General features: G+C 47.1%; 1 long non-coding RNA gene across 2 annotated transcripts in view; it reads left to right on the forward strand.

The window, feature by feature from the left end:
• Positions 1–612: 612 nt before the first annotated feature.
• Positions 613–13897, forward strand: part of LOC130367742 (uncharacterized) — a 429675-nt gene continuing 416390 nt past the window's right edge. For both annotated transcript variants that reach the window (XR_008892153.1, XR_008892152.1), the window contains exon 1: positions 613–861. This is a non-coding gene — a long non-coding RNA (uncharacterized LOC130367742). The remainder of the gene's footprint in view (positions 862–13897) is intronic.

Raw genomic sequence — 13897 nt, forward strand, 5'->3', positions numbered from 1 at the left:
TGGCTGTCTGTGGCAGCCGGGATCATGCGAAATTACCGGGCGGTCGGGTCCCAGAGACCCGATCAGCCCGGTGTCGCCGCAGATCGCAAGGGCGATTTCCCTTGCGATTTGCGGCGATCGCCGACATGGGGGGCCTACATGGCCCCCCTCGGCGTTTGCCCTGGATGCCTGCTGAAGGATTTCAGCAGGCATCCGGTTCCGATCTCTGCCCGGCGAGCGGCAGAGACCGGAAAACGCCATGACGTATGCATACGTCATGGGTCCTGAAGAGGTTAAAACTCATCCACTCTATTCATGAATCCAGGTAAAACATGTTTGTATTGATTATTTAATGTCAAGCAAGCTAGTCTAGTAACATTAGTGTACTATTAATTCTGTTTTACATAATAATAAGATCATGATAACATTTAACTCTATTACTACTGGTTTCTTCATTACCTCAGCTCAGCATCAAGTTTCAGCATCTCCTGCAACTGTGTAAGGCTGTGAGCCCGCCAAAAAAACAACCAATAGAAAGTTCGCCAAAATGATTGACAGCTCCAGCAACCAATCAGGGTACTGCTAGAGTAAAGCGCGGGCCGGGAAGAGAGCCGCGGAAATCAAAGGTGAGGGAATGCTTCAGGCTACACTGACAGAGCTGAGGAGAGAAGACGCAGTGTGTGTCTGGGGATGTAAGGAGGAAAAACAAGGCAGGAGAAAGATCAGTTAGAAGAGGAGGGTGTAAGCCACAGCAGGAAAGGCAGAGCTAAGCCTCATATGTACCTCAGACACGCCGCCATTTTGAGGGTTTAGTCAGTGACTGTTATGAAGTCCTAGAGCTCAGTATTTGATTTCCTCCCCAGGGAAACTGATATTTGTCAGGTAGATAGCAAGTTATATTATAGATTGAAGTTCAAACACTGTATATTTTGTCAATTTTAATTTGTATGTGTTTTTTTATATAAAAAAAGTAGTTGGTTATATGTATTGTGGTCATTATATGTATTATTTGTCTTTCCTATATATCCATTTATCTAATATCTATCTATCTAGTCATCCATCTCAAATTTCATCTATTTATCTAGTATCAATCTACCTTCTATCTATCTATCTCATATATATTTATCTCATATTTAACTATCGTTCTCTTATCTGTCTCTCATATATATATATATATATATATATAAAATATATATATATATTCTAACTATCTTTCTCTTATCTATCTATAAATCTTTTTTTTTGACTATGATTTTTATTAAGAGATTTTTTATGTATACAAATCCAAATCAATAAAGGAAAAAAAACATGCAATTAACGTCACAAAGGGCCAAGACCCCGTAGCAGTCAGTAAATCTCAAACAGAAACGAACATAAGAGGGGGCCATTAACCCCTTAAGGACGCAGGGTTTTTCCGTTTTTGCATTTTCGTTTTTTTCCTCCTTACCTTTTAAAAATCATAACCCTTTCAATTTTCCACCTAAAAATCCATATTTTTGCGTCACCAATTCTACTTTGCAGTGACATTAGTTATTTTACCCAAAAATTCACGGCAAAAAAAAAAAAAATCATTGTGCGACAAAATCGAAGAAAAAATGCCATTTTGTAACTTTTGGGGGCTTCCGTTTCTACGCAGTGCATATTTCGGTAAAAATGACACCTTATCATTATTCTGTAGGTCCATACGATTAAAATGTTACCCTACTTATATAGGTTTGATTTTGTACTTCTGGAAAAAATCATAACTACATGCAGGAAAATGTATATGTTTAAAAATGTCCTCTTCATACAGGGCGGTATGAGGACTCATTTTTTGCGCCGTGATCTGAAGTTTTTATCGGTATCATTTTTGTTTTGATCGGACTTTTTGATCACTTTTTATTAATTTTTTAATGGTATAAGAAGTGACCAAAAATACTCTTTTTTGGACTTTTGAATTTTTTTACGTGTACGCCATTGACCGTGCGGTTTAATTAACAATATATTTTTATAGTTTGGACATTTACGCACGCGTCGATACCATATATGTTTATTTTTATTTACACTGTTTTATTTTTTTTTATGGGAAAAGGGGGGTGATTCAAACTTTTATTAGGGAAGGGGTTAAATGACCTTTATTAACACTTTTTTTTTACTTTTTTTTGCAGTGTTATAGCTCCCATAGGGACCTATAACACTGCACACACTGATCTCTCATCCTGATCACAGGCGTGTATTAACACGCCTGTGACCAGTGTTATCGGCGCTTGACTGCTCCTGCCTGGATCTCAGGCACGGAGCAGACATTCGGCGATCGGACACCGAGGAGGCAGGCAAGAGCCCTCCCGGTGTCCTGTAAGCTGTTTGGGACACCGCGATTTCACAGCGGCGGTCCCGAGCAGCCCGACTGAGCAGCCGGGTTAGTGTCACTTTCGCTTCAGACGCGGCAGTCAGCTTTGATCGCCGCATCTGAAGGGTTAATACAGGGCATCACCGCGATCGGTGATGTCCTGTATTAGCCGCGGGTCCCGGCCGTTGATTGCTGCCGGGACCGACCCGATATGACGCGGGGACACCGCGTGACCCCGCGGCATATCGCGGGAGCCGGCGGAGGACGTAAATATACGTCCTTCGTCGTTAAGTACTTCAACATCTAAAAAAAAAAAGTTAATGACAGTGCCCATTTAAAGAGTAGCTCCCACCATCTATATATTTTTTTCTGTCCCTACCTATTGCTAATCTATCCCTAACTCCCTCTCTTCCCCTAACCCCCTCCCTACCATTTCATTTTTTTTTCTCACCTTCTAGTGTTATATTGCTGTCTCTAATGCTGCTCACTGAGGCCAAGCAGTAAGCCAACCTTCCCAGCAGGCGCGACATCACTGATGCCTGATGGACACCTACTTTAGCCCTTACCTCATCTATGCTGCACTCCTGCCGTCTGCACGCATAGATGAGCGGCCGATAGCACAGCAGGCTGCTCCAGGGTCTCCTCCTCCCTGTTATGCAGTTCATGTGTTACCCAGGGAGGAGGAGTATAAGAGCATCGCCGGACCTGCCCTGTAAGATTTCCCTGCCGAGACCGATAAAGTTACTATCATGGTTGATATACAATAACAGACTGTACATGCCGGGGGTGAGGATGGCCGGCGGGTTCGCGAGGCCAGTGAGCCAATGCGCGCAGCCCCGGCGTTTACATTGCTCGCTCTTGCCTGTCTGATTAACAGGCAGGGAGCGAGCACAGGCTGACTGAATTCATATCGCTTGCCCGGCCGGGATCCGTCCAAATTCGGCTGTGACGTCACAGCAGGCTGCAGCCTGGATTTCAAGAACAAATCACAATAATTTACCCCCACCCCCCAAAAAAATAAATAAATAATAGAAGTATATTAGAGATATGTTGTAGTACATAAGTACTACAACATATCAAAAAATAAAGATGATGACAGTGCCCATTTAAATACAAGCACAAAAAGACCATAATGCTGAACCATGAAGGAAGCTTATAAAAGCGTAAGCCTGCTCACCAGCATAAATAGTTCGTTAAGCCTGTAGGGCCACAAGTACGAAAAAAGGGAGGGGGGGTGTAGAAACAAAAGGGACCATGAAGACAGACATACAAGAATCACAGTTTGGAAGAAAAGGGAGAGAGCTGGGAGTTGTAGCTGTGAAACAGCTGGAGGCACCTTGTATAGATGAGCTAAGGGCAGAAGTCAATCCCCCCAGCAGGCATCAGTGACGTTGCGCCTGCTGGGGAAGTCTGCCTGGAAAGTGAGCACACTACCAGGTAGACAAAAAGCCATTTCACAGATAATTTAAAAAAAAATGAAAGCCAGGGAGGGGGTTAGGATGGTGGGAGCTTCTCTTTAAGGCTAGGTTCACACTACGGAATTTCCGCCTGCAATTCCGCTTTGAAATTGCAGGCAGAAATTCCGCTTGCTAAAATGTATAGTATAGTGAATGGATTTCCGTTCACAAATTCACTCTTCGGAATTTGTGAAGCGGAATTTGTGAACGGAAAATCCGCTTGTAAATTTCCGCTTGAAGAATGGCGTTGCTCATTCTTCAAGCGGAAATCCTCGCGGAACACATTGCTGTCTATTGGAGACTGCAGTGTCCGTGCGGTCCAAGCACCGACTGAATCAGGCCACACTCGGAATCTCCGGGCAGAAACTTTCTGCCCGAAGATTCCGCAGTGTGAACCTAGACTCACAATAAGGGTCTTAGCGGCCAGAACAATGTGCATGGAGTGTACGTTCACACATACAGGATCCTGTGCAGATTTGATGCACAGGATTAGTAGCTGCCGATTAGAAGTTGTGCTCAGTTATTTAGTTTACATTGAAATCTGCAGGTATAAACCAGGTGCATCAAATCTGCGTACGTGTGAACATACCCTAAGGGTCTATTTACACGTACAGTCCTGGCCTGGATTTCAACCTGTGTTCAGTCAATCAGTTTACATTGAAACTGGCAGCAGAAAATCCTTCGCATCAAATCTGCGCAGAATACTGTACATGTGAATAGACCCTAAAGGAATAAAAGTTCTTAGATTTTTTTTTTACATATCTTGGAGTTCTGTGGTGTTCTCCTTGCTTAGGATTCTTTTTATGGGTATGTTCACATGGTGAAATTTCAGCAATTCTGGATTATTTAGAATTCTGTATTATTTAAACTAGTCTAATATTTTCACGTAATACGTAAAGCAGAATTTCCGCAGCGGACTATCCACCATGTGAACATACCCTAAGGCAGGGTTCCTCAAATTACGGCCCGCGGGCCACATGCGGACCGCGGAGCGCATTTACCCGGCCCGCCGGGTGTTTTTGCCTTAGGACATCCCTGTGTTCCGAAACATGCTTTCGAAACACAAGGATGCCTCTGTGAAGTCCCTGCGGCCCGCGTTTACTTTAAAAACGCGGGGACCGCCGGGAGCAGGCGCACGCAGCGACGTCACTGACGTCCCATGCGTGCGCCCATGGCAACCGAGCGCGGAGCAGCGGAGAAGAAGCAAGGACGCGCACGCTGGTAGTAGGTAAGTGTTACCAGCGGCGCGTCCCTTCGGTGTTCTGACCACCGATCCTCCGGTCCTGCTATGGCCGAACCCGAGGAGCGGTGATCGGAACACTGAAATGGGGCAGTACACAGGCATACAGCCTCCAGCCATACTTTATGGCTGGAGGCTGTATGCCTGTGGGGGAACATACTGCCAACGTAATTTGGGGGGGCTATACTGCCAGCCTAATGTGGGGGAACATACTGCACCTAATGTGGGGGAACTATACTGCACCTAATGTGGGGGAACATACTGCACCTAATGTGGGGGAACTGTACTGCACCTAATGTGGGGCAACTATACTGCACCTAATGTGGGGGAACTATACTGCACCTAATGTGGGGGAACATACTGCACCTAATGTGGGGGAACATACTGCACCTAATGTGGGGAAACATACTGCCAGCATAGTGTGGGGGACTATACTGCACCTAATGTGGGGGAACATACTGCCAGCCTAGTGTGGGGGACTATACTGCACCTAATGGGGGGGAACTATACTGCACCTAATGTAATTTGGGGGACTATACTGCCAGCCTAGTGTGGGGGAACATACTGCACCTAATGTGGGGGAACATACTGCACCTAATGTGTGGGAACTATACTGCCAATGTAATTTGGGGGACTATACTGCCAGCCTAATGTGGGGGACTATACTGCACCTAATGTGGGGGAACTATACTGCCAATGTACTTTGGGGGACTATACTGCACCTAATGTGGGGGAACTATACTGCCAACGTAATTTGGGGGACCATTCTGCCAGCCTAATGTGGGGGAACATACTGCACCTAATGTGGGGGAACTATACTGCCAACCTAATGTGGGGGAACTATACTGCCAACCTAATGTGGGGGACTATACTGCACCTAATGTGGGGGAACATACTGCACCTAGTGTGCGGGACTATACTGCACCTAGTGTGGGGGACTATACTGCACCTAATGTGGGGGAACTATACTGCAGCTAATGTGGGGGAACATACTGCACCTAATGTGGGGAAACATACTGCCAGCCTAGTGTGGGGGACTATACTGCACCTAATGTGGGGGAACATACTGCACCTAATGTGGGGGAACATACTGCACCTAATGGGGGGGAACATACTGCCAGCCTAGTGTGGGGGACTATACTGCACCTAATGTGGGGGAACTATACTGCAGCTAATGTGGGGGAACATACTGCACCTAATGTGGGGAAACATACTGCCAGCCTAGTGTGGGGGACTATACTGCACCTAATGTGGGGGAACATACTGCACCTAATGTGGGGGAACATACTGCACCTAATGGGGGGGAACATACTGCCAGCCTAGTGTGGGGGACTATACTGCACCTAATGTGGGGGAACATACTGCACCTAATGTGGGGAAACATACTGCCAGCCTAGTGTGGGGGACTATACTGCACCTAATGTGGGGGAACATACTGCACCTAATGTGGGGGAACATACTGCCAGCCTAGTGTGGGGGACTATACTGCACCTAATGTGGGGGAACTATACTGCACCTAATGTGGGGGAACATACTGCACCTAATGTGGAGAAACATACTGCCAGCCTAGTGTGGGGGACTATACTGCACCTAATGTGGGGGAACATACTGCACCTAATGTGGGGAAACATACTGCCAGCCTAGTGTGGGGGACTATACTGCACCTAATGTGGGGGAACAAACTGCCAGCCTAGTGTGGGGGACTATACTGCACCTAATGTGGGGGAACTATACTGCACCTAATGTGGGGGAACATACTGCACCTAATGTGGGGAAACATACTGCCAGCCTAGTGTGGGGGACTATACTGCACCTAATGTGGGGGAACATACTGCACCTAATGTGGGGAAACATACTGCCAGCCTAGTGTGGGGGACTATACTGCACCTAATGTGGGGGAACATACTACCAGCCTAGTGTGGGGGACTATACTGCACCTAATGTGGGGGAACATACTGCACCTAATGTGGGGGAACATACTGCCAGACTAGTGTGGGGGAACATACTGCACCTAATGTGGGGGAACATACTGCACCTAATGTGGGGGAACATACTGCCAGACTAGTGTGGGGGAACATACTGCACCTAATGTGGGGGGCTATACTGCACCTAATGTGTGGGAACTATACTGCCAATGTAATTTGGGGGACTATACTGCACCTGATGTGGGGGAACATACTGCCAATGTAATGTGGGGGACTATATTGCACCTAATGTGGGGGAACATACTGCCAACGTAATGTGGGGGACTATATTGCACCTAATGTGGGGGAACTATACTGCCAGCCTAATGTGGGGGACTATACTGCACCTAATGTGGGGGAACATACTGCACCTAATGTGGGGAAACATACTGCCAGCCTAGTGTGGGGGAACATACTGCACCTAATGTGGGGGGCTATACTGCACCTAATGTGTGGGAACTATACTGCCAATGTAATTTGGGGGACTATACTGCACCTGATGTGGGGGAACATACTGCCAACGTAATGTGGGGGACTATATTGCACCTAATGTGGGGGAACATACTGCCAACGTAATGTGGGGGACTATATTGCACCTAATGTGGGGGAACTATACTGCCAGCCTAATGTGGGGGACTATATTGCACCTAATGTGGGGGAACTATACTGCCAGCCTAATGTGGGGGACTATATTGCACCTAATGTGGGGGAACTATACTGCCAGCCTAATGTGGGGGACTATATTGCACCTAATGTGGGGGAACTATACTGCCAGCCTAATGTTGGGGACTATATTGCACCTAATGTGGGGGGACTATACTGCCAGCCTAATGTGGGGGACTATATTGCACCTAATGTGGGGGAACTATACTGCCAGCCTAATGTGAGGGACTATATTGCACCTAATGTGGGGGAACTATACTGCCAACGTAATGTGGGGGACTATATTGCACCTAATGTGGGGGAACATACTGCAAGCCTAATGTGGGGGACTATATTGCACCTAATGTGGGGAACTACAACCTAATGTGGGTGAACTATACTGCACCTAATGTGGGGGGGAACTACAACCTAATGTAGGGGAACTACTACCTAATGTGGGGGACTATACTGCCAACCTAATGTGGGGGAATTGTACTGCACCTAATGTGGGGGACCTATACTGCCAACCTAATGTGGGGGAATTGTACTGCCAACCCTAATGTGGGGGAACTGTACTGCCAACCCTAATGTGGGGGAACTGTACTGCCAACCCTAATGCTAACGCCTGATGAAGCTGCGCATGCGCAGCGAAACGCGTTGCATCTAATAAATCCATTGATTTTACTTGGCTGCCTGATGGTTCCTCTCTGCGCCAGACAAACTCCTGACTCCCTGGTCATTCGGTTTTGATTTTACTCTTACCCAGGAGGGCTGCAGTGGACCTTCTTCTATATCTCTTCTGCACTTTACCTTGTTGTGTGTGGGCGCACAACCAACTTTGGTAAGCGGCTTGGGAATTACCGTCCCCTACCCCCACCTACAAGATCTACTGATCCCGCACATGAGGCGCCTTCCTCCCTCTCTCTAGAACCCTAATGTGGGGGAACTGTATTGCCAACCCTAATGTGGGGGAACTACAACCTAATGTGGGGGATCTATACTGCCAACCTAATGTGGGGGGAACTGTGCTGTGTACTTAAAGTGGTAGTCCACTAATAAGATATATGTGTGCATAGGAATTTATTCACGTTTTGTTATCTATAGTCCGGCCCTCCAACGGTCTGCTGAACACTTGCCTAGTCATCTCCTGACTGAGCTGTGATTAGTGTTATGGTTTTAGACAGTTTTTGTCCTTTTTTTTAGCCTAATACCTTTATTATCTGTGCTTGATGATTACATTGACACCAAATTTTACATCACAGAACATTCGTGGGCTCTGAAGCGATTGCAGTGGGAGCCAGCTGTCATACACAGCCCAGCACGGCCATAGCTGTCAGGAGTCGAGCGGAGCTCTGTTTCTGACAGGGTGGGTTCACCCACAATTTCACTGTATGGCTGCCGGATCTAGTTGGGAGAGCGAAAACCGAGCGCTCCTGTATCCCAGCCGGACCCGGCCCATATTTAATTCATTTCAATGAGCCGACCGGAGTCAAGCGGTGGTTCCGGTCGGCCTTTGGCTGTCTGGGCATGCTGAGAGTTGTAGTTTTGCAACATCTGGAAGGGCACAGTTTGGAGACCACTATACAGTGGTTTCCAAACTGTGGACCCCCAGCTGATGCAAAACTACAATTCCCAGCATGCCCAGAAAGTCAGGCATGCTGAGCGTTGTAGTTCTGCAACATCTGGCCCTTCAGATGTTGCCGAACTACAACTCCAAACATGCCTGGACAGTCTGGCAATGCTTTGAGTTGTAGTTTTGCAACATCTGGAGGTCCATAGTTTGGAGACCACTACACAGTGGTCTCCAAACTATTTTACTCCAGTTGTTGCATAACTACTGCTGGGAGTTATAGTTTTGCAACACCTGTAGGCACACTGGTTGGGAAAAACAAAGTTAGAGTCTGTTTCGGAACTCAAAGTTTCCCAACCCGTGTGCCTCCAGCTGTTGCAAAACTACAACTCTCAGCATGCATTGACAGACCGTGCATGCTGTGAGTTGTAATTTTGCCACATCTTGAGGCACACTGGTGGGAAGGTAGTGAGTTAGTCTGTTACCTATTTCTGTGTTTCTCCTCCAGTGTGCCTCCAGCTGTGGCAAAACTACAACTCCCAGCATGTCCTGTCTATTAGTTGGGAGTTGTAGTTTTGCAACAGCTGGAGGTTTGCGCACCCCTCCCTCCCATGTGAATGTACAGGGTACACTCACACGGGTGGGGGTTTACAGTGAGTTTCTGGGTGCAAGTTTGAGCTGCGGCTAATTTACTGCTTCTGCTCAAACTCCCAGCCGGAAACTCGCTGTAAACCTCCGCCCATGTGAATGTACCCTAAAAACACTACACTACACTACACTTACATGAAATAAAGAGTAAAACACTACATATTCACACCCTAACACTGCTCCCCCCCAGTAAAAATTAAAAACTCCTTTTACGGCACTGTTTCCTAAATGGAGCCTCCAGCTGTTGCAAAACAACAACTCTCAGTACAGCCGGACAGCCATTGACTGTCTAGGCATGCTGAGAGTTTTGCAAAAGCTGGAGGCACCCTGTTTGGGAAACACTGCCGTAGGGTAATTTTGGTATTGGAGGCAATGTAATTCTTGCATCCGGGTCTGCCCCCATGCAAATCCCTAATTTAGGCCTCAAATGCGCATCGCGCTCTCTCACTTCGGAGCCCTGTCGTATTTCAAGGCAACAGTTTAGGGCCACAAATGGGGTATTTCCGTACTCAGGAGAAATTGCGTTACAAATTTTCGGGAGCTTTTTCTTAAAGTGCTCTGCGGACGTACAACAAAGCTTAGGAGTGAGAGCGCCATGTACATTTGAGGCCTAAATTGGTGATTTGCACAGGGGCGGCTGATACAGGCAAAAAAGAAAACACGCATATGTGACCCCATTTTGGAAACAACGCCTCTCAAGGAAGGTAACAAGGGGTATAGTGAGCCTTAACATCTCACAGGTGTTTGACGAATTTTCATTAAAGTTGGACTTGAAAATGAAAAAATTTATTTTTTTCACTGAAATGCTGGGGTTACCCCAAATTTTTCATTTTCGCAAGGGGCAATTGATGAAAAAGTTCCCCAAAGTTTGTAAAACCATTTCTTCTGAGTAAGAAAATACCCCACAGGTGGATGTAAAGTGCTCTGCTGGTGTACTACAGTGCTCAGAAGAGAAGGAGCAAAATTTGTTTTTGGAGAGATAATTTGGCTGGAATTGAAGGCCGTGTGCATTTACAAAGCCCTCATGCTGGCAGAAAAGTGGAAAAACCAGTCTAAATCCTTTGATAAATATCCCCCATAATGTTCATGCCGCTTTGTATGAAGACAACTACTGTTATTTGTTAGTGGCACTTCCAGTCTGGGCCCGTTGGCCCCCAACCCTTTCTAACCAGACATATTTTCTTTCTTTTTTTGTCCACATGGATTTAATATATACTTAGGCCGGACTTGGGCGCAGCTAGGGGGAGGCCATCATGACAGGGTTTGCCAGGGAGTAAGGGGTTAAGTGAAGGAAAAGATACGTGGGTTGATATGGGGACAAGGAGGGAGCATCTGCATATTGGATGGGCTAACAAGGACATTAGTTTGTGGTTGAGGGTGATGGCGCCTGTGCGGGCTGGTTCAAGCGGACAGCCCTTTCTTGGGGGGGGGGGGGGGGGCGGGGGCTCAGGGTCAGCTGGGCGCTTGGCGGCCATGCAAAAGGAAAAGGGGTGTGCAAATTTGGATCGAAGTGTAAGTTTAAGCATGAATGCTCCGGTTGCGGAGGTTCGCATGGTGTGTCCCGCTGTTTTAAGGGGCGTCAGAGGGGGAGTGGGGATAGTTTTGGAAAAGGGGGTGACGTCAGTACTGGTGGAAGAGATGCGGTCGTTCCTAGATAGGTATCCTGATAGGGCAGCAGCGCTGTTGTTAGAAAACGTTTTTTCAACAGGTTTTCGTATTCCGTTTTTTCCGGGTGAGGGGGGGTTGGTTGTAAAAAATTTGCACTCTGCGCTGGGTCACCCTGAGGTTGTGAGAGAGAAGTTGAGTAAGGAAGTGGGGCTTGGCCACATGTATGGGCCTTTGAGTGTCCCACCAGTGGATTATTTGCTGGCGTCGCCATTGGGGGTGGTTCCTAAGAAGGTGCCATTTAAGTTCAGGTTGATTCATGATCTGTCCTTCCCCAAGGGTGCATCTGTTAATGATGGGATTGATCCGGAGTTGTGTTCTGTTAATTATACTTCGTTTGATGTGGCACTTGGTTGGTTGCGGCAGTATGGTGCAGGGGCGCTTTTAGCAAAAACGGATGTTGAAGCAGCATTTTGCTTGCTTTCGGTCCATCCTGATTGCTTACATCTACTGTGGTGTTTTTGGGATGGGGGTTATTTTGTGGATTGTTGTTTACCCATGGGGTGTTCAATATCTTGTTTTTATTTTGAATGTTTTAGCACTTTTCTGGAGTGGGTTGTGCGGGATTTGTCTGGGTGTCAGTCTTTTATTCATTACTTGGACGATATTTTGTGCATTGGCCCCCCAGGTTCCAGTGTGTTTCCCTTTTGTTACACACAATGGAGTCCGTGGCACAGTGTTTTGGCGTTCCCTGGCTAAGGATAAAACGGAGGGCCCTTGTGAGGTCGTTAGTTTTTTGGGAATTGAAATTGACACGTTACTTTTTGAATGCCGTTTGCTACGGGATAAGCTGTTAGGGTTACGGGAGGCGGTGGACGCTGCACGCTGCCGAAAAAAGATTCGGTTGCGGGAGTTACAGTCGCTTATGGGAAAACTTAATTTCGCCTGCAGGTTATGCCGAGGGGGCGTATTTTCTGTAGGGTTGACTTTGCCTCATCATTTTATTCGGCTGTCTGCTGAGTTGCGTGATGACTTGTAGGTTTGGGCTTCTTTTCTGCAGAAGTATAATGGTCGAGCGGTAGTCATGGGTGCAGCGGTAGATTTTGAGTTGTATACTGATGCGGCAGGTGGGGTTGGTTTTGGGGCCTATTGTCAAGGGAGCTGGTGTGTGGACCCGTGGGCGGAGTTATGGGGTGTTGAAGGGGTACTAGGCAATCTTGTTCTTCTCGAATTGTTCCCCATTGTGGTGGCTATGTCAGTCTGGGGGGACAGATTCAAAAATAACAAAATGTGTTTTCATTGTGATAACATGGGTGTGGTGATGGCAATTCAGAATTTATCTGCGTCTTCGCCTCCTGTGGTACGTTTGTTGCAGCATTTGGTGTTGGTATGTTTGTCCTTGAATGTGTGGGTGGTTGCGGTGCATGTGCCAGGTGTGAAGAATGAGATTGCTGATGCCCTCTCTCGTTTGCAGTGGTCACGGTTCCTGTTACTAGTGCCTCAGGCGGAGGCGGTGGGAGTTCCATGCCCGGAGGAGTTGTGGGTCCTGCTGCTTCGGCGGCGAACACGTTGATTGAGGCTTCTTTGGCAAGTTCCACGTGGGCTTCTTACTCGGCCGCGTGGCAGCAGTGGGAGAATTGGCAGCTCTTGTTGAGGGGTGGAGTTGGTGAGGATATGGGTGAGGTTGGGGAGGATATTCAGTTGATGTTGTTGTTGGGTCATTGCAGGGAGGAGGGATGGTCGGTGTCCAGGGTTAATAAGTTGGTAGCTGGCATTAGTTTTGGGTGTAAGCTTCGGGGATTAGCTGATGTTACCAAGTCATTTTTTGTTTTGCAGGCATTGCGGGGTTATAGAAAAGGTTGGAAGCCACAGGATAGGCGTAGGCCAGTATCTTTTGCCACGTTACATTTGTTAAGTTCTCATTTCGGTGGCGTATGTTCATCAGAGGGGGAGGTGCTACTTTTTCGACTGGCTTTTTCCTTAGCCTTTTTTGTGCTTTGCGTTTGGGGAAGTTGATTTGTCCCTCCACCCGCAGTGCGGGGGGTTTACAAGATGATGATGTTCAGTTGTTTTCTGATCGAGTAGAATTCTGTTTGCGGAGGTCCAAAACAGATCAGTTTGGAAGAGGAAGACGTGTGGTTTTGCTTGAGGTACCAGGGAGTGAGGTGTGCCCGGTTTTCTGCCTCTGTTGTTATCGGGTGCGTTATGTGCCATGGAATGGCCCATTTTTGAGGCATTTGGATGGGTCTGTTTTGTAAAGATTTCAATTTGTAGCGGTGTTTAGGAGATGTTTTGAGGCGGGGGTGTGGATAGTGGGTGTTTTAGTGGACATTCTTTTAGAATTGGTGCGGCAACGGAGGTAGTTCGTTGGGGTTTGGGGGACGATATGATTCGACATATTGGGCGGTGGGAGTCGGTTCGTTTTAGGTCATATATTAGGTTGGATAAAAATAGTAATTAGAG

The sequence above is a fragment of the Hyla sarda genome, chromosome 4 (assembly GCF_029499605.1).
Source record: "Hyla sarda isolate aHylSar1 chromosome 4, aHylSar1.hap1, whole genome shotgun sequence".
NCBI lineage: Eukaryota > Metazoa > Chordata > Amphibia > Anura > Hylidae > Hyla > Hyla sarda.